Source organism: Cygnus olor, chromosome 3 (genome assembly GCF_009769625.2).
Source record: "Cygnus olor isolate bCygOlo1 chromosome 3, bCygOlo1.pri.v2, whole genome shotgun sequence".
NCBI lineage: Eukaryota > Metazoa > Chordata > Aves > Anseriformes > Anatidae > Cygnus > Cygnus olor.
Genome location: NC_049171.1, coordinates 11,568,555 through 11,580,638, shown reverse-complemented (window position 1 = coordinate 11,580,638; position 12,084 = coordinate 11,568,555). Strand labels below are relative to the sequence as shown.

At 39.6% G+C, this 12,084-nt stretch overlaps 1 long non-coding RNA gene across 1 annotated transcript; it reads right to left on the bottom strand.

Annotated features, from left to right (window-relative positions):
- Positions 1-394: 394 nt before the first annotated feature.
- Positions 395-11,730, bottom strand: LOC121068266. Its single transcript, XR_005818766.1, has 5 exons — positions 11,530-11,730; positions 10,752-10,891; positions 6,501-6,704; positions 2,333-2,415; positions 395-557 (listed from the first exon to the last, which is right to left on the bottom strand). It is a non-coding gene; the product is annotated as an uncharacterized LOC121068266 (long non-coding RNA).
- Positions 11,731-12,084: the final 354 nt, after the last annotated feature.

The following is a 12,084-nucleotide window of genomic DNA, read 5'->3' as shown; positions in this document are numbered from 1 at the left end:
AATAGCTCTGTTTATTTGCATCTGCACTGCATCTTTCTTTGCACATAACATTTCTGCTGACATCCTAAGAAGCTCTGTAAGAAGTGCATGTGTACAATACAGAATAATTGTCTGAGGGTTAAAAATCTACAGTCAGGAAAAGACAGAAAGTATTTCACTCCCAAAAATCATATGGGAGAGTTCTGATTAAGCATCAAATCTAAAACATATAAAGGACTACTCCTGTCTCTGCATCCAGCTGCTCTCTGCCAGGTAAGGCACCCAATGGAGCAATAGAGGCTTTCCTCTGGTGAACGCACAAAGACCACTAAGCTATTACCAATCTATTAAAAGGCAACAGGGAAAAAATGTTTGAGCATGGAAACAACACATAGGTTTTGAAATGATCTCCTCTTTTATTTCCCAGAAGTAATTTGCTTTAGTGGTCAGTTTTGTCTTTGCATGCATTTTATTAGCCTTACCCTAGCCTCACCAGTCACTGCAGTGACTAAAGTCACCAAAATTCCTGAGCTGCAGTCTACCTGAGCAGGCACTTGACAGAAGCAGTTCAATTAAATCTGTAAAAAAGAGGTGGGATAAATCAGGCTTTTCCAGTTTTAAAATTAATAACACTTTGGCTCTTGTTCTGTACAAAATGAACATTGTATTTATTACACCTATGGATTACAAAGGTTCTACTCTAGCAGCAAATGTTACACCCCAAGTTTGCAGGATTTGGCTCTGATGTTTCATACCTTCTGTAATATATGTTACAAAAGGGATGTTTATTTGGCTCAGAGAAGTCTGCACAGAAATGGAAAACAAATGTACCAACCTCTCTTTGACACTGGGCTGCAGGACCCCATTTGGAGGAACATGTCATTGGTCTTTTGCAGCGTTTGGGATGTGTGAAGGGTTGCTTTTCACCTGGGACCCAAAGTCACAGACTTGCAGCCTGAGCCCCTGCTCCCAGTCCCAGCACACAGCAGAGGACGAAGGACAGATCCAGCTGTGACAATGTCTCCAAGCATACCAACCAGGACATGCAACTGCTACTGGGCAGAGCAGCACACAAGAACCCTAGATCAGCTGAGACTTCTCAGTTACACAGATGTCCTGTGGGAAGTTTTGGTTCCTTAAGGACCTTTTCTCTGTTTGCTTGGCCTTTTTTTTTTTTTTTTTTTTTTTTTTTTTTTTTTAATTTCAGAGGAAGCTGAAGAAAATGCAGTGAGACTGTGGAATTCCCTGAGTGCTCCCCTTCCTCTTGTAGGTTTTGCACCATAGGAGGACATGTTACCCTCTGATCCTCAACTGACATTGGCTTGAGCTGTGGCTTTGCAAATCTGGGTCCAGCAAGAGCCTGAGGAAGTCAAACCTTTGATCAGTTACTTGACACCATAGGTGATGTGGCATCACAGAGTCAGGGACTGCACTTTTTAGTCAGGGGTTACCTTTAATCTCTAATTTGGCAAAACAAAACAAAACAAAGCAGAAATCCCTCTGAAGTGTTTCATTTTTGACTTTAATGCCAGAGAGCTTAAGCGTGGCAGTTTGCTGATGTGCTATGCAAATTAAAGCCATGAAAAAACAAAGCTAGTTAAACACTAGTTTTTCTTTAACAGGTAATTATTCTTAGCTGTTTCCACATGCCTCCTTGCAACCATGAAGCCCTGGTACATAACGATGAAAGACTAATTTCAGAACTCACACATGCACTATTTTGTTAGCAGTGGAAGCACAAGCAGAACATCTGGGTGCCAAGTTCAACCAAAGTGCAAGGTTTTTTTTTCAGAATTCAGTGTTGGTGTGTCCCATCATGTAACTATGATATATGATAAAAGGAAAAATCACAGCCAAACTCAACCTTGTTCAAAGCAAGGTGCTAGTGAAAGGATGGGATGGAAAATAAGTACTAATGGATTAATGTTCCATGATAAATGTTTTATTATAAAAGCCAGTGAGTGATTAGATAATTCTTGCTTCCAAAAGTAGGATTTAAATATTTCTGCTTGGCTTGCTACCAAAATAAATACATCACTTAACTATCTGGTTTATAGGAACATCTATATGAACAAAAAAGTAATAGAGACTTGCTTTCCTTTTCTACTGTGGATGTAATAAATAGCCAGTTATAGCAATATGCTGCTTACAGTTTGGAGTTATTATGATACATTTAAAAAGTAATTTGGCGTATTAAATGTATAGCCAGAATTGTCTTCTGTGCAAGCTTCACTGTCAATAATTCAAATAGTTATTAAAGGGTTGCACAGTGAATTCAGATAAGAATTCAGATACAAATTCTAACATTGTTAGGAAAATGGAGACATAAACTTTGAAAAATATGAATACTCACATTTGTAATATCTGTACAAACATTTGACCCCAACCTATTTTAATTTCCAGCAGTATAGCAGCTCTTGAACACAAGTGGACTTGCTGAAAAAAATATAATTACATTAAATATAGTCACTTGAAAAACTTTGCTTCTCTGGATATCTTTGCTCATTAATGGATCTCAAAAGACTTAAAGGGGAAGTGAATGGTATTCCTTTTTCCCTGATGAAGAAACTGAGGCATTCAGAAGTAAAACAACTTGTTCACCACCACCCAATAAACCAGTATCAGACATGGGAATAAATCCCAGATGTCTCAGGTCCAAATTCAATTCTGTGTTTACAGGATCATGATAGCACTGATTGCAGTTTTTCTCAGAATAACCAACATCACTTCAAATAGGTCTTCTACAACAATTAAGACGACCTGGGAGGCCTGGCTGGGCCTTCGAGAAAGTTGTAGGAGAAAAGGGAGAACTTATCACATAAAGAAAATGCTCATCCTTCCTATGGTTACTTAACCATGGATAAGAAAGACAGATAAAATTATGCAATCTGTAAGTCACAGATTCATTCACAGTCACAGTTCAGTGACTTAACAGACACTGATCAAATACAGAGATGGATGGATTATGAAGAGGAGGGCACAAAATGTAATTTTACCAGAACAGCAATGACAAGAAAGAGGAAAGCAGAAGCACAATGCAGAGAAGTGTTCTTGCACTCCTTCCTCCTGTCAACTTAGCATCTAAGTTTGGCTTCATTCGCTTTGCTCTGCCGGCCCATGTTAATTGAGGGATACAGCAGGTGCCAAGGGAGTACAGGTAAACGCACAACAGTTAAAGCAACCATAACTTGATCAATTACATATACATGCTGAGTATTAGATATAGATATTGGTAGTAGAGTATTAGAGTATTAGATCATTAGATATACGTGCTGAGCTACACATTTTTAAAGTATGATCTTTTGGTACTTTACCATTACAATGTTCCCAAAAACCACATTTAAGGGTTCAGACTGGCCTCATTGCTGAAGGCAAACAGATCATTGTCTTAGTCCAGGCAGCCTAGGGATAAGTGTGTTTATACATTTTTCTCCTAGCTGTCTAAGGCATGATATATTTAATAAATATGTTTAGTGCACGGTGTCTGATGACAGTGGGATGCTGGATGTGCTGGTCGGGCATTGCTCTGGTTTCTGCAATCTCACCGGGTTGTGCTTTGCACAGTATCAGGGAACCAGAGCATGGATGGATCTACAAAGTCTTTGAGTCTCCTGGATTTTGGAGAGTGTTCTGGTCAGCAGTTTTGGGCTCAGTCTAGCCCCAAAACTGAGTAAATATGGGGGTAGCCAGCCTGTGCTAAAGTCCATGCTATCACAGCTGTGCTGCAAGGAGTACTCAGATATTCCTTAAAAAGCTTGCTGAGGAATGTCTGCTCAAACTACACTCACTCCAGTGTAAACACACCCTTAAAGCAGATGTAGAACATGCCCCAGGGGGAGATAATGCAACACCCAGGGATTGCTGGTAAATAAAGCAATCTACACACAGTCACTTTGCCCTGCATATACGTACTAAGCTGAAGGTCAGACTTCAGCTCAGTGAAAAGCCAGTGGAGCATGACAGCCGGATAAAATACTGTATAATAAACATATGGGAGAGTTGCTTTCTTCTGCTGCTATTGGTCTCATGGATGTCAGTGGAATGAAGATTTGGCCTGTGTTGTATTGCCCTACAGTAGTTTTACAAACAAGGTAGATTTATATGGCTTTGGAATTAAGCTACTGCTCAAAAAAAAAAAAAAAAAAAAAAAAAAAAGTTCCGTAGAAATGTTTGGTGTGAGATTATTTACAGAGGCTACATCGGTACCTTTTGTACTAATGCTGAGACTCTCTTAAGGTTATGCAGAGCATAATTCTTTTCCATTTCTGCTAAGGGAGGTGGTTGAAAAGTTATGCTTTTATGGACTGGTCCATAATCCTAATATCCCTGGCTTACGCTAAACCCCTTTATGAAAGGACTTGAATTAAACTGTGCACTAAAAGCCAGGAGAAGAAACTTTATATTGAATCATCTGGAGCGTATAGTGCAAGCTATCAGAAAATGTAGCTGGCAAAGCTGTGTAACACATCCATGTGCAAGTGAGTGAAGATCCATAACCACCATCACAATTTACAGAAAGCAGTTCTTCTGAAGTTAAATAAGCATCAAAATTAGAGATTGCCAGCTGCTGAAATTCATTTCCCAAAGTTACCTGGATACTTAACTCCTGTATAATTGAAATACGAGCTCTGATACCTCTGATTGCTTTGAATAGCTTTGATCAGATGGATGCAAATTTGGTATCTATCAAACCTCATCATATCTTACAAACACATTTCTAACATTAAAAATGCTGCTGAACACCAGAGAAAGAATGCTAACAAGGACTATCACTAAACAGTGAATATTTCTGAATTCCCACTGAGGAAGATCAAGAAAGTCCTTTTCATTATGTGGTGCAGAAGGAACACGAGGGCTCCCATGGATCATTGCTGTTTGTCACGTTGCTGAACCTCTTTAAAAGTAAAATGAGACCGTCACTGTCTAAATGTACATATGTGCAATGTGTGTGAAGACGAGGAAGATTTCTCCCTTCCCATTACTCTGTGTAAAGAGAGCAATAGCATATTTGATTGCAAATGTTAGCATCAGGTGGAGAGCTTTGTCAGAGAGGAGGGGTGATGTTGCTATGCCTCTCTCCCCAGCCACAAACAGGTTTGTGCATTTCTGGTTCTAGAGTCACACGAGCAACAGGTGGGTGCATTCATCCAGGCTAACTGTGGGCTCTTATCTCAGGTAGGAGTACAGGTTATATACCACTGGAAAGGGCGAGTCATCTTTAGAGCGCAGATCACACCAAGAGCCTAACTAGGCTTCTCTGAACCACTTTTTGAGGTGTCTCTCTCTCTTTAATGATTATAAAGACAGTGTAGGGTGACTGGCCTCCAAAATTAGTTGCTTCCATCAGTGTTGTAAGTACCACCAAGGGCCACCTGGAAAGGATTTGCTTCCTCCCAGCTCTCTAAAGACTGACCCCATTCACTCAGGCTGTGCTCCTGGGAGGGCTTTTGCCCCTGCCTGAACTCAGATAGAGTGAGGGTTTGTTTATATCCAAACTGAATGACTATTTCCAAATAGGTCAGGCTATAGAGCTGTGTGAAAACTGCAGCTCTGACTCCAGGGAGTCTTGGCTTACAGTGAACCTCCTCAGCAAAGAAACATGAATTTTCTGCTCCCCCACTTCTCTGATTCCCCCACGATGAGCCAGAGGAATTTCGGCAGGGAGGTGGGGGCTCAGGCTCTGCTCTTGGGGCTCTTCAGTGGAAAAAGAAGATTCTGACTCATCATGATGCTGCGTGTAAATCTGCTTTCCCACCTCAAGGACTTGCCTCTGAACATGCACAGAAATTTATAGTTTGTTTTTTTAAAAAATATTGCCCTCTATCATCCATAAAAGAGAGAGGCTTGTTGGAACTGCATGCCTCCTAGGCATGGTGCTATTGGTTGCCCTGCCAGCCCCATGATGTAAATTACCTTTGCACTTTGTAATAGAGTCAGCACCATGACAGGAACTCACACATCACTCAGTTGGCTAAGGGTAATAAAGAGGAAAATCAAAAGGAGCATGAGTTCATGCTGGAGGTATGTGCAATCAAGGAGAGAGATTTATGACAAAAGCTGAGTTATAATATTAAAGGGTATAAACAGCTTCTTACTGTTATGCTTTCATACTCCCTGTGTTCCTTCAGTAAGTACAGTGTTAAGTTTGAGAGAGATTTAGCTCCAAAGCATTGCTTTCTTAGAAAGGGTTCTGGAAAAGCAAGCTTGTATTTACATGGCATAAATTCACTGCTGAGGTTTAGCCTGCATCAATGTGGGTGAGTGTGAAGTAGCAGTCTTGGGCTAACAGACAGCAAAAGCATGTTTTGAAAGTTCAGTGTGAGACTCCTAATTTTTTTGAGAGCAGCTCAGCATCTACAAAACTGCAGCAATGTTTATCATCAGTATCCATTCATGTGTTTACCAGAAATGGAGCCAAGCGTATGACACTGAGATGGTCTCAGCGAGGATATTACGACTTTAACATTATTTGGGCATCCTCTGATATAGGCTGTGCTGTCTCAAGCAAAACCTTTGCCTACCATAGTTTCAAACTTTTGATGGGAGCCGTTACAGATGCTGAGGGAGGCTTGACAAGCAGGGTATAGCACAGGGAGCTCCTTGGACACCAGAGCCTGTGGCCACCATCCCATCCCAGGTGAGGTGTGTCAGTAATCCTTCATCCTCCTTCCCCTCCAATCTTGCTGATCTGTGCCTCCAGCAAGACAGAGGGAGCTGGCTACAAGCTGAATAATGAAAAAATAAGTCATAAATGTTTCAGGACAGAATAACTGAAGAACTGAAATATCACAGTACAATAAGCATAACAAACATCGAGCCATTTCTATGTATATTTTTGCCTCTGATTCTACTGTAAAAAGCAGCTCATTACCAGAATCTGATCTGAGTTTCCCTGTATGACCTGCAAAAAGAAACCTTCTGATTTCTATGATTTTGCTGGTGTTTTTCAGATCCTTTTTGTTCTCAGCTGGGAAGCCAACAACAGGCCCAGGCAATGAGATCTCCTGCCCAGTGTTTGCTTACTTCCTGTCCTCGTCAAGTTGCAGCTCTTAGCTAGGCCAAAGTCCTACAGGACTGTAATATATGGTGTATGTGGTAAGTGACCACTTCCCTTGGGATGCCCATTTTGTACCCCGTTCCACCATGCAGCTCCACCAGCTGTGTTGGGAAAAAGGGAAGCCCGGTTTGGTAAGAAATTGTATTTTCTTGCAGTTTGACACAAGGGTAAAGGGAAAGCATGGAAAACATCAAGCCACTTTTTAATGTTACACCAAAAAGGATGCAGCAGATGTTTTTAAGTAAACATGGGCTTTTGTTATGCATTTTTGAGAAGTCAAGAGAAGCTTTTTCAGAAGCAGGAGTAGCCCATGAATTTAAAGGAGTTTTAAATACTGTACTTTCCCATAAAGCTATAAAACTCTGGCAGAAATCTCAGCAACCAATCAATGAGGAATGAACCTGAGCATGTTATAACTCAGATTACCAATAAAAATGTCAGGCTGAAATCAGAAGTAGGTAGTTTTATAATCCTGAACTGAAAGTATTTTTTTAATTGCTTTCAAATGGGGAACTTAACAATATAATTAAATATATGTATAAAAAGCCCCAAAGTGCTACAATCTGCTTTACTATCTGACTTTGTCAAGCTGATTATTATTACAATAGGGGAAATAGTGGATTTGAATGTCGTTTCCCTGGCACTGCAATTTCCCAGCTGTTTTACTGGGATTGTATTAAAACTAGACAAAATGGACTCCGCTGCTTCCATAAAACCAGTTGAGCATTAAGAGTTAATACCAGCATTTTTAAATCATTAAAACCAGCCTATAGCTTCAGATTAGTGTGGGGTGAGACGTGTTATTTGAAGCAGGTGTGATCTGTCAGGAGCAGTGTTTTGGCATTTTACAACCAGTGGGGCTACGTGCACAGCTGTAGATTGAAGAAAAATGGACCAACATGGGTACAATGGGCTGCTTTGTATATAGGCTGCTATTTTGCTAATGCACTTTTAGCATATATATAGATAAACAGTTCAAATATTGATTGGTATTTTCTGGTATTAATAGGCTCACTTTAATCTGGTTTAGTCTCTAAAGTATATTACATTGATCAGTGACCACTGATATATTTTCTTAGTGAGACTAAATTATGCTCTTATCCAAAGGATATGTGTGTAAACAAAAGTGCCTGGAGGAATAGTTTGGATAGTGAAATAGAGCTGAGTATGTGCCAGTCAGGTGTAAACTGCTGGAAATAACCTGTTACTGTTTATGGACCAGGTTGCACAGAGCACTTCAGAATAAGGTTGGTTGGGAGCCAGTGATCAAAAACTTCTTTTGTTGGAAACTGCCAGTTTGGGGAAACAGAAGTATTTGTAGGAATGTGTCAGCTGTGATGAAGTTTTGATGAAATACAAACAGCGTCCTGCTGAAAGTCTACCATGTTCCTGCCACCCCACTCACAGGTTGTTATTGGACCAGAAATTGCTTATTTGGTTTCATGTTAATAGGGTGGCCCCAGCCTCCACAGGTCCTGACCCTTCATAGTCTTAGTGTTGCTGGACAATGAGGAAACCCTAGCTATGGAGCTTTTGAGAATGGTCTTCCAAGAATTACTTAATTCTGAAACTTTCAAAACAATATTTTGACTATGACTGAACAACTTTTTAACATGAATTTCCTTTTCTGAGGAACTTTTTGATATTTCTGTTTCCAAAATATGGTGTTGAGTTTTATAATTATTTTAAGTAGAAGTATTTGTCCATGAAAGGGAAACCTCAAATTTATCTTAGTTAGTTTATAGAATAAAAATGTTACTGAGGCGGTACACAAGAAATTTCTAATATTTCACATATGCTCCTCTGATTTTGACACTTATATGTTATTTGGGACTGGAACATGTAGTGATATTCTACTGTTTGGTCTAATAGAAGACTTACCTATTATTACTGTTTACAAGAACATTTTTAATTATCCTATAAGACTATTGGAAAGTAGTTTTTATCATATGTGGTGAAAACAAAATACAATTGAAGCATATAAACTCTGTAAGTTTACAGAAACAATGAGCTAACATCATGAAGACTGATAAGTAAATTGAATTTGAAGAACAAGTACAGTTCTGTGAGTCTGACAGGCTATATAGATATATATATGCTATAGATAGTACTGTTTCATTTACTGTAAATATGAAGGTCTGTTTTGCTTCCCACCTATACTTTTTTTTTCTTTTTTTTTTTTTTCCCCATGGTAATTTTTTTGCTACAGTGGAGATACTAATGATTTATACTAGTGCAAATAAGAGTCAATATTAGGAGCATTACTTTCAACCCAGCAGTGTCCATTTAACTGTCACAGTGGGTAAAGACAAGAGCTCTAAGAGAAGGCTGTTTATCCTTATGGGAAGGGACAATAAAAACCACAGGGGATTTCCCTTCTGGCCTGGGTGGAATTTTAAAAGTTGGAAAAGGGTAATTTTTATTCCCCAGTTTAATTAGCCAAATTCTTTGATGATAGTGGTAGATATCAGTATAAATCTCAAGGGTATTAAGTTAATGGAATTACATTAAGGGTGAATTTTCCTCAAGGAGCAATTCACAGACTCTGTTTTTCAGCTAAGAGTGCTATAGGTCAATGAGGCTTTGCTAATTATTACAGATCATGTCAAACATGACTACTTAAACCACAGAAATATGCTCTACTCAATTACACACGTATATCCAGAAAGACAGTGTTATTCTGAATCTTTCTTGTTGAACAAAATACAAGAACATTTTATTACTAGAGTCTAGCCAGGCGCACTGGTACGTTAGCTGGAGGATTCTAAGTATAAAACAGGCTCTTAAGAGTTTAATTCCTGTTTTTGTACTTAAATCTTGGACTTTTTACATCCTTCATTACTGGGACATTCACACGATCCCTAGTGACTCCTGGGATGCAAAATGTGTATCCTGTGCAGCCAAAGGAGCAAAGCCAGCACTGTCACATAATAAATAAAACTATGGTAGATCAAATGTTATAACATCCTGAAGGGTGCAGTAAGTGAGGTCAAGCTTAGGAGGAATGTTACCAGAAAGGCCTGTGAGGCAAGACCAAGGATTTTCAGTTCAGATTAGCCCAACATGGAAGTGTGAGGGCCTTAGTTTCTTGGTCTCTGGTGGTAAAACAGAGGTGGGTAGGAAGAGTGACATGGAGATCAAGGAGAAAAACTACCACCACCACTTTTCTTGTCTCCATTGTATAATGGTGGCCATCATTAAAAACCCAACAGTGGTCACATGAGGTTATATGATATTGTTATAAACTCTCTTTTGGGAAGAGAAGCTATTCTGTGGCAAAATTTGAAAATTATTTTTGCTGGAGACAGGTCTCTGTGTTTGGAAACAGTCCATGTCTGTTGGAGAGGCCTGTAGTTTGCTCTTACTGATGGTGAAGTTAAGGTAGCAATGACTTATAGAGAAAAATGCTTTTTAAAAAAACAGTGGCAAGTAGAAAAAAATCTCTATGTATACAGTGGCTCAGTCTGCAATAGCATTAGGTTAAAGACTTCCTATGCTTTACTATCATTAACACATCGTAAACACATGAGGCTAACTATTCATAAAATAGCATCCATTTCACGGGCCAGATCATTCCTCTCTTGTGGGAAACCATGCAGGAAGAGAAGGGGGAGTCTCTGGGGAATGGGAAAATTTTCAAAACATTCCTTAAGGGGAGATAATATTTCTCTGGCCCATAAACAAACAGCTGGTTTGAACCTGAGAATCAGTATACCTGCAAGACTGTTGTAGGGTCCAAAATTCAGAGAAACCCCATAATTCTGCATCACAGAAGTACAGAAGAAGATAACTCTGGTTAGGTGAAATCTCTTGCTCCTTAGTAGTCAACAACCTGATGCTTTTGCAAGTCTCACTCTGGGAGAAATTAAAGAGAAAGTCTTATATAAGATCTGGTAGGTAATTTACTTGGAAATGGTGAGGTCTCAGATAAAGAAGTGATGGATAAAGTGTGACAAGTTCTAGGTTTCAAGGAAGACACGGGTATGCTGGTGATGGAACAAGGTAAACAGAGTGATAGAAAATTTAATATATGTGGTTTCTGAAGAAAAGTTGAAAGAATTGAGCTTATTTCTCCACTTAAGAGGGAGAATAGAAACAGCATATGATCCAGTTTTCCTGTCTGTAATATGTTTTGGAGGGGGAAAAGCTAGGAGTTGTTTTTGACATTAAGGCAGAATAGAAGAAGAAAAAGAAGAAAAAAATAGTAGTTTCCCCTGCAGCACCGATGAGCAATTCAGTACAACTGTTCATGATTTGCCTATCTCCTCTCACTGGACATTCCAGAAACAGTGTAACCACTACCTCTGATTCTTCGGTGTAACTTGGGTATTACTTGATCCTTTTCCCAGGATACATTAGATCAAGGGGCAGTAGCCATTAACAGCCTTTGAATAATTCACAACAGCATGATGGCAATGGCAAACTGAGAACAGGTTCCATCTCAGCTCTCTGAAAGGCAACATCCTCATACTTAACATAAAGGTCCCCATTACTTTTCCAACCAGTGCCATTTGAATGACTCTTCCATATTCCGTCTGCTGCATTGAACTGCATTTCTAGAAATCTGCATCTAGTCACCACTGCTACTTCCCCATCTCTTCTGATCTCTGCCAAACGGTTTTTGAATGCATGGTAGAGTTTCTTTCACTTCTCCACTGATTTCTGGGGCAGGAGAATGGGATGGAGGAGGAATAGCCTCCACGCCTCCAACCCTGCATTCTCACACTCACGCATCGCAAAGGCCATTGATCTGGCCTGCAAGGTTCAGGGGCTGGGGCCGGTGTCAGCCTTTCATTTCCAGTTACAGAGGTAATATGCATGTCTGTGTTGTAGGGGGATAGTCTGGCCCTCTGTAATGAGATATAAGTTTACAGGAATACTAGACTAATTGTTCCAGCAAAGTGCTGAAAAAAATCAGGTGGTAGTGAGCATAAATAAAACATCTCACAGTCTCTTTCAATTAATGTAACTTGTATTACACATGAAATGTATACAGTACCACATGAAGAAAAACATACAACTGGTGCAAGCAACAACTTCCAGTTCTG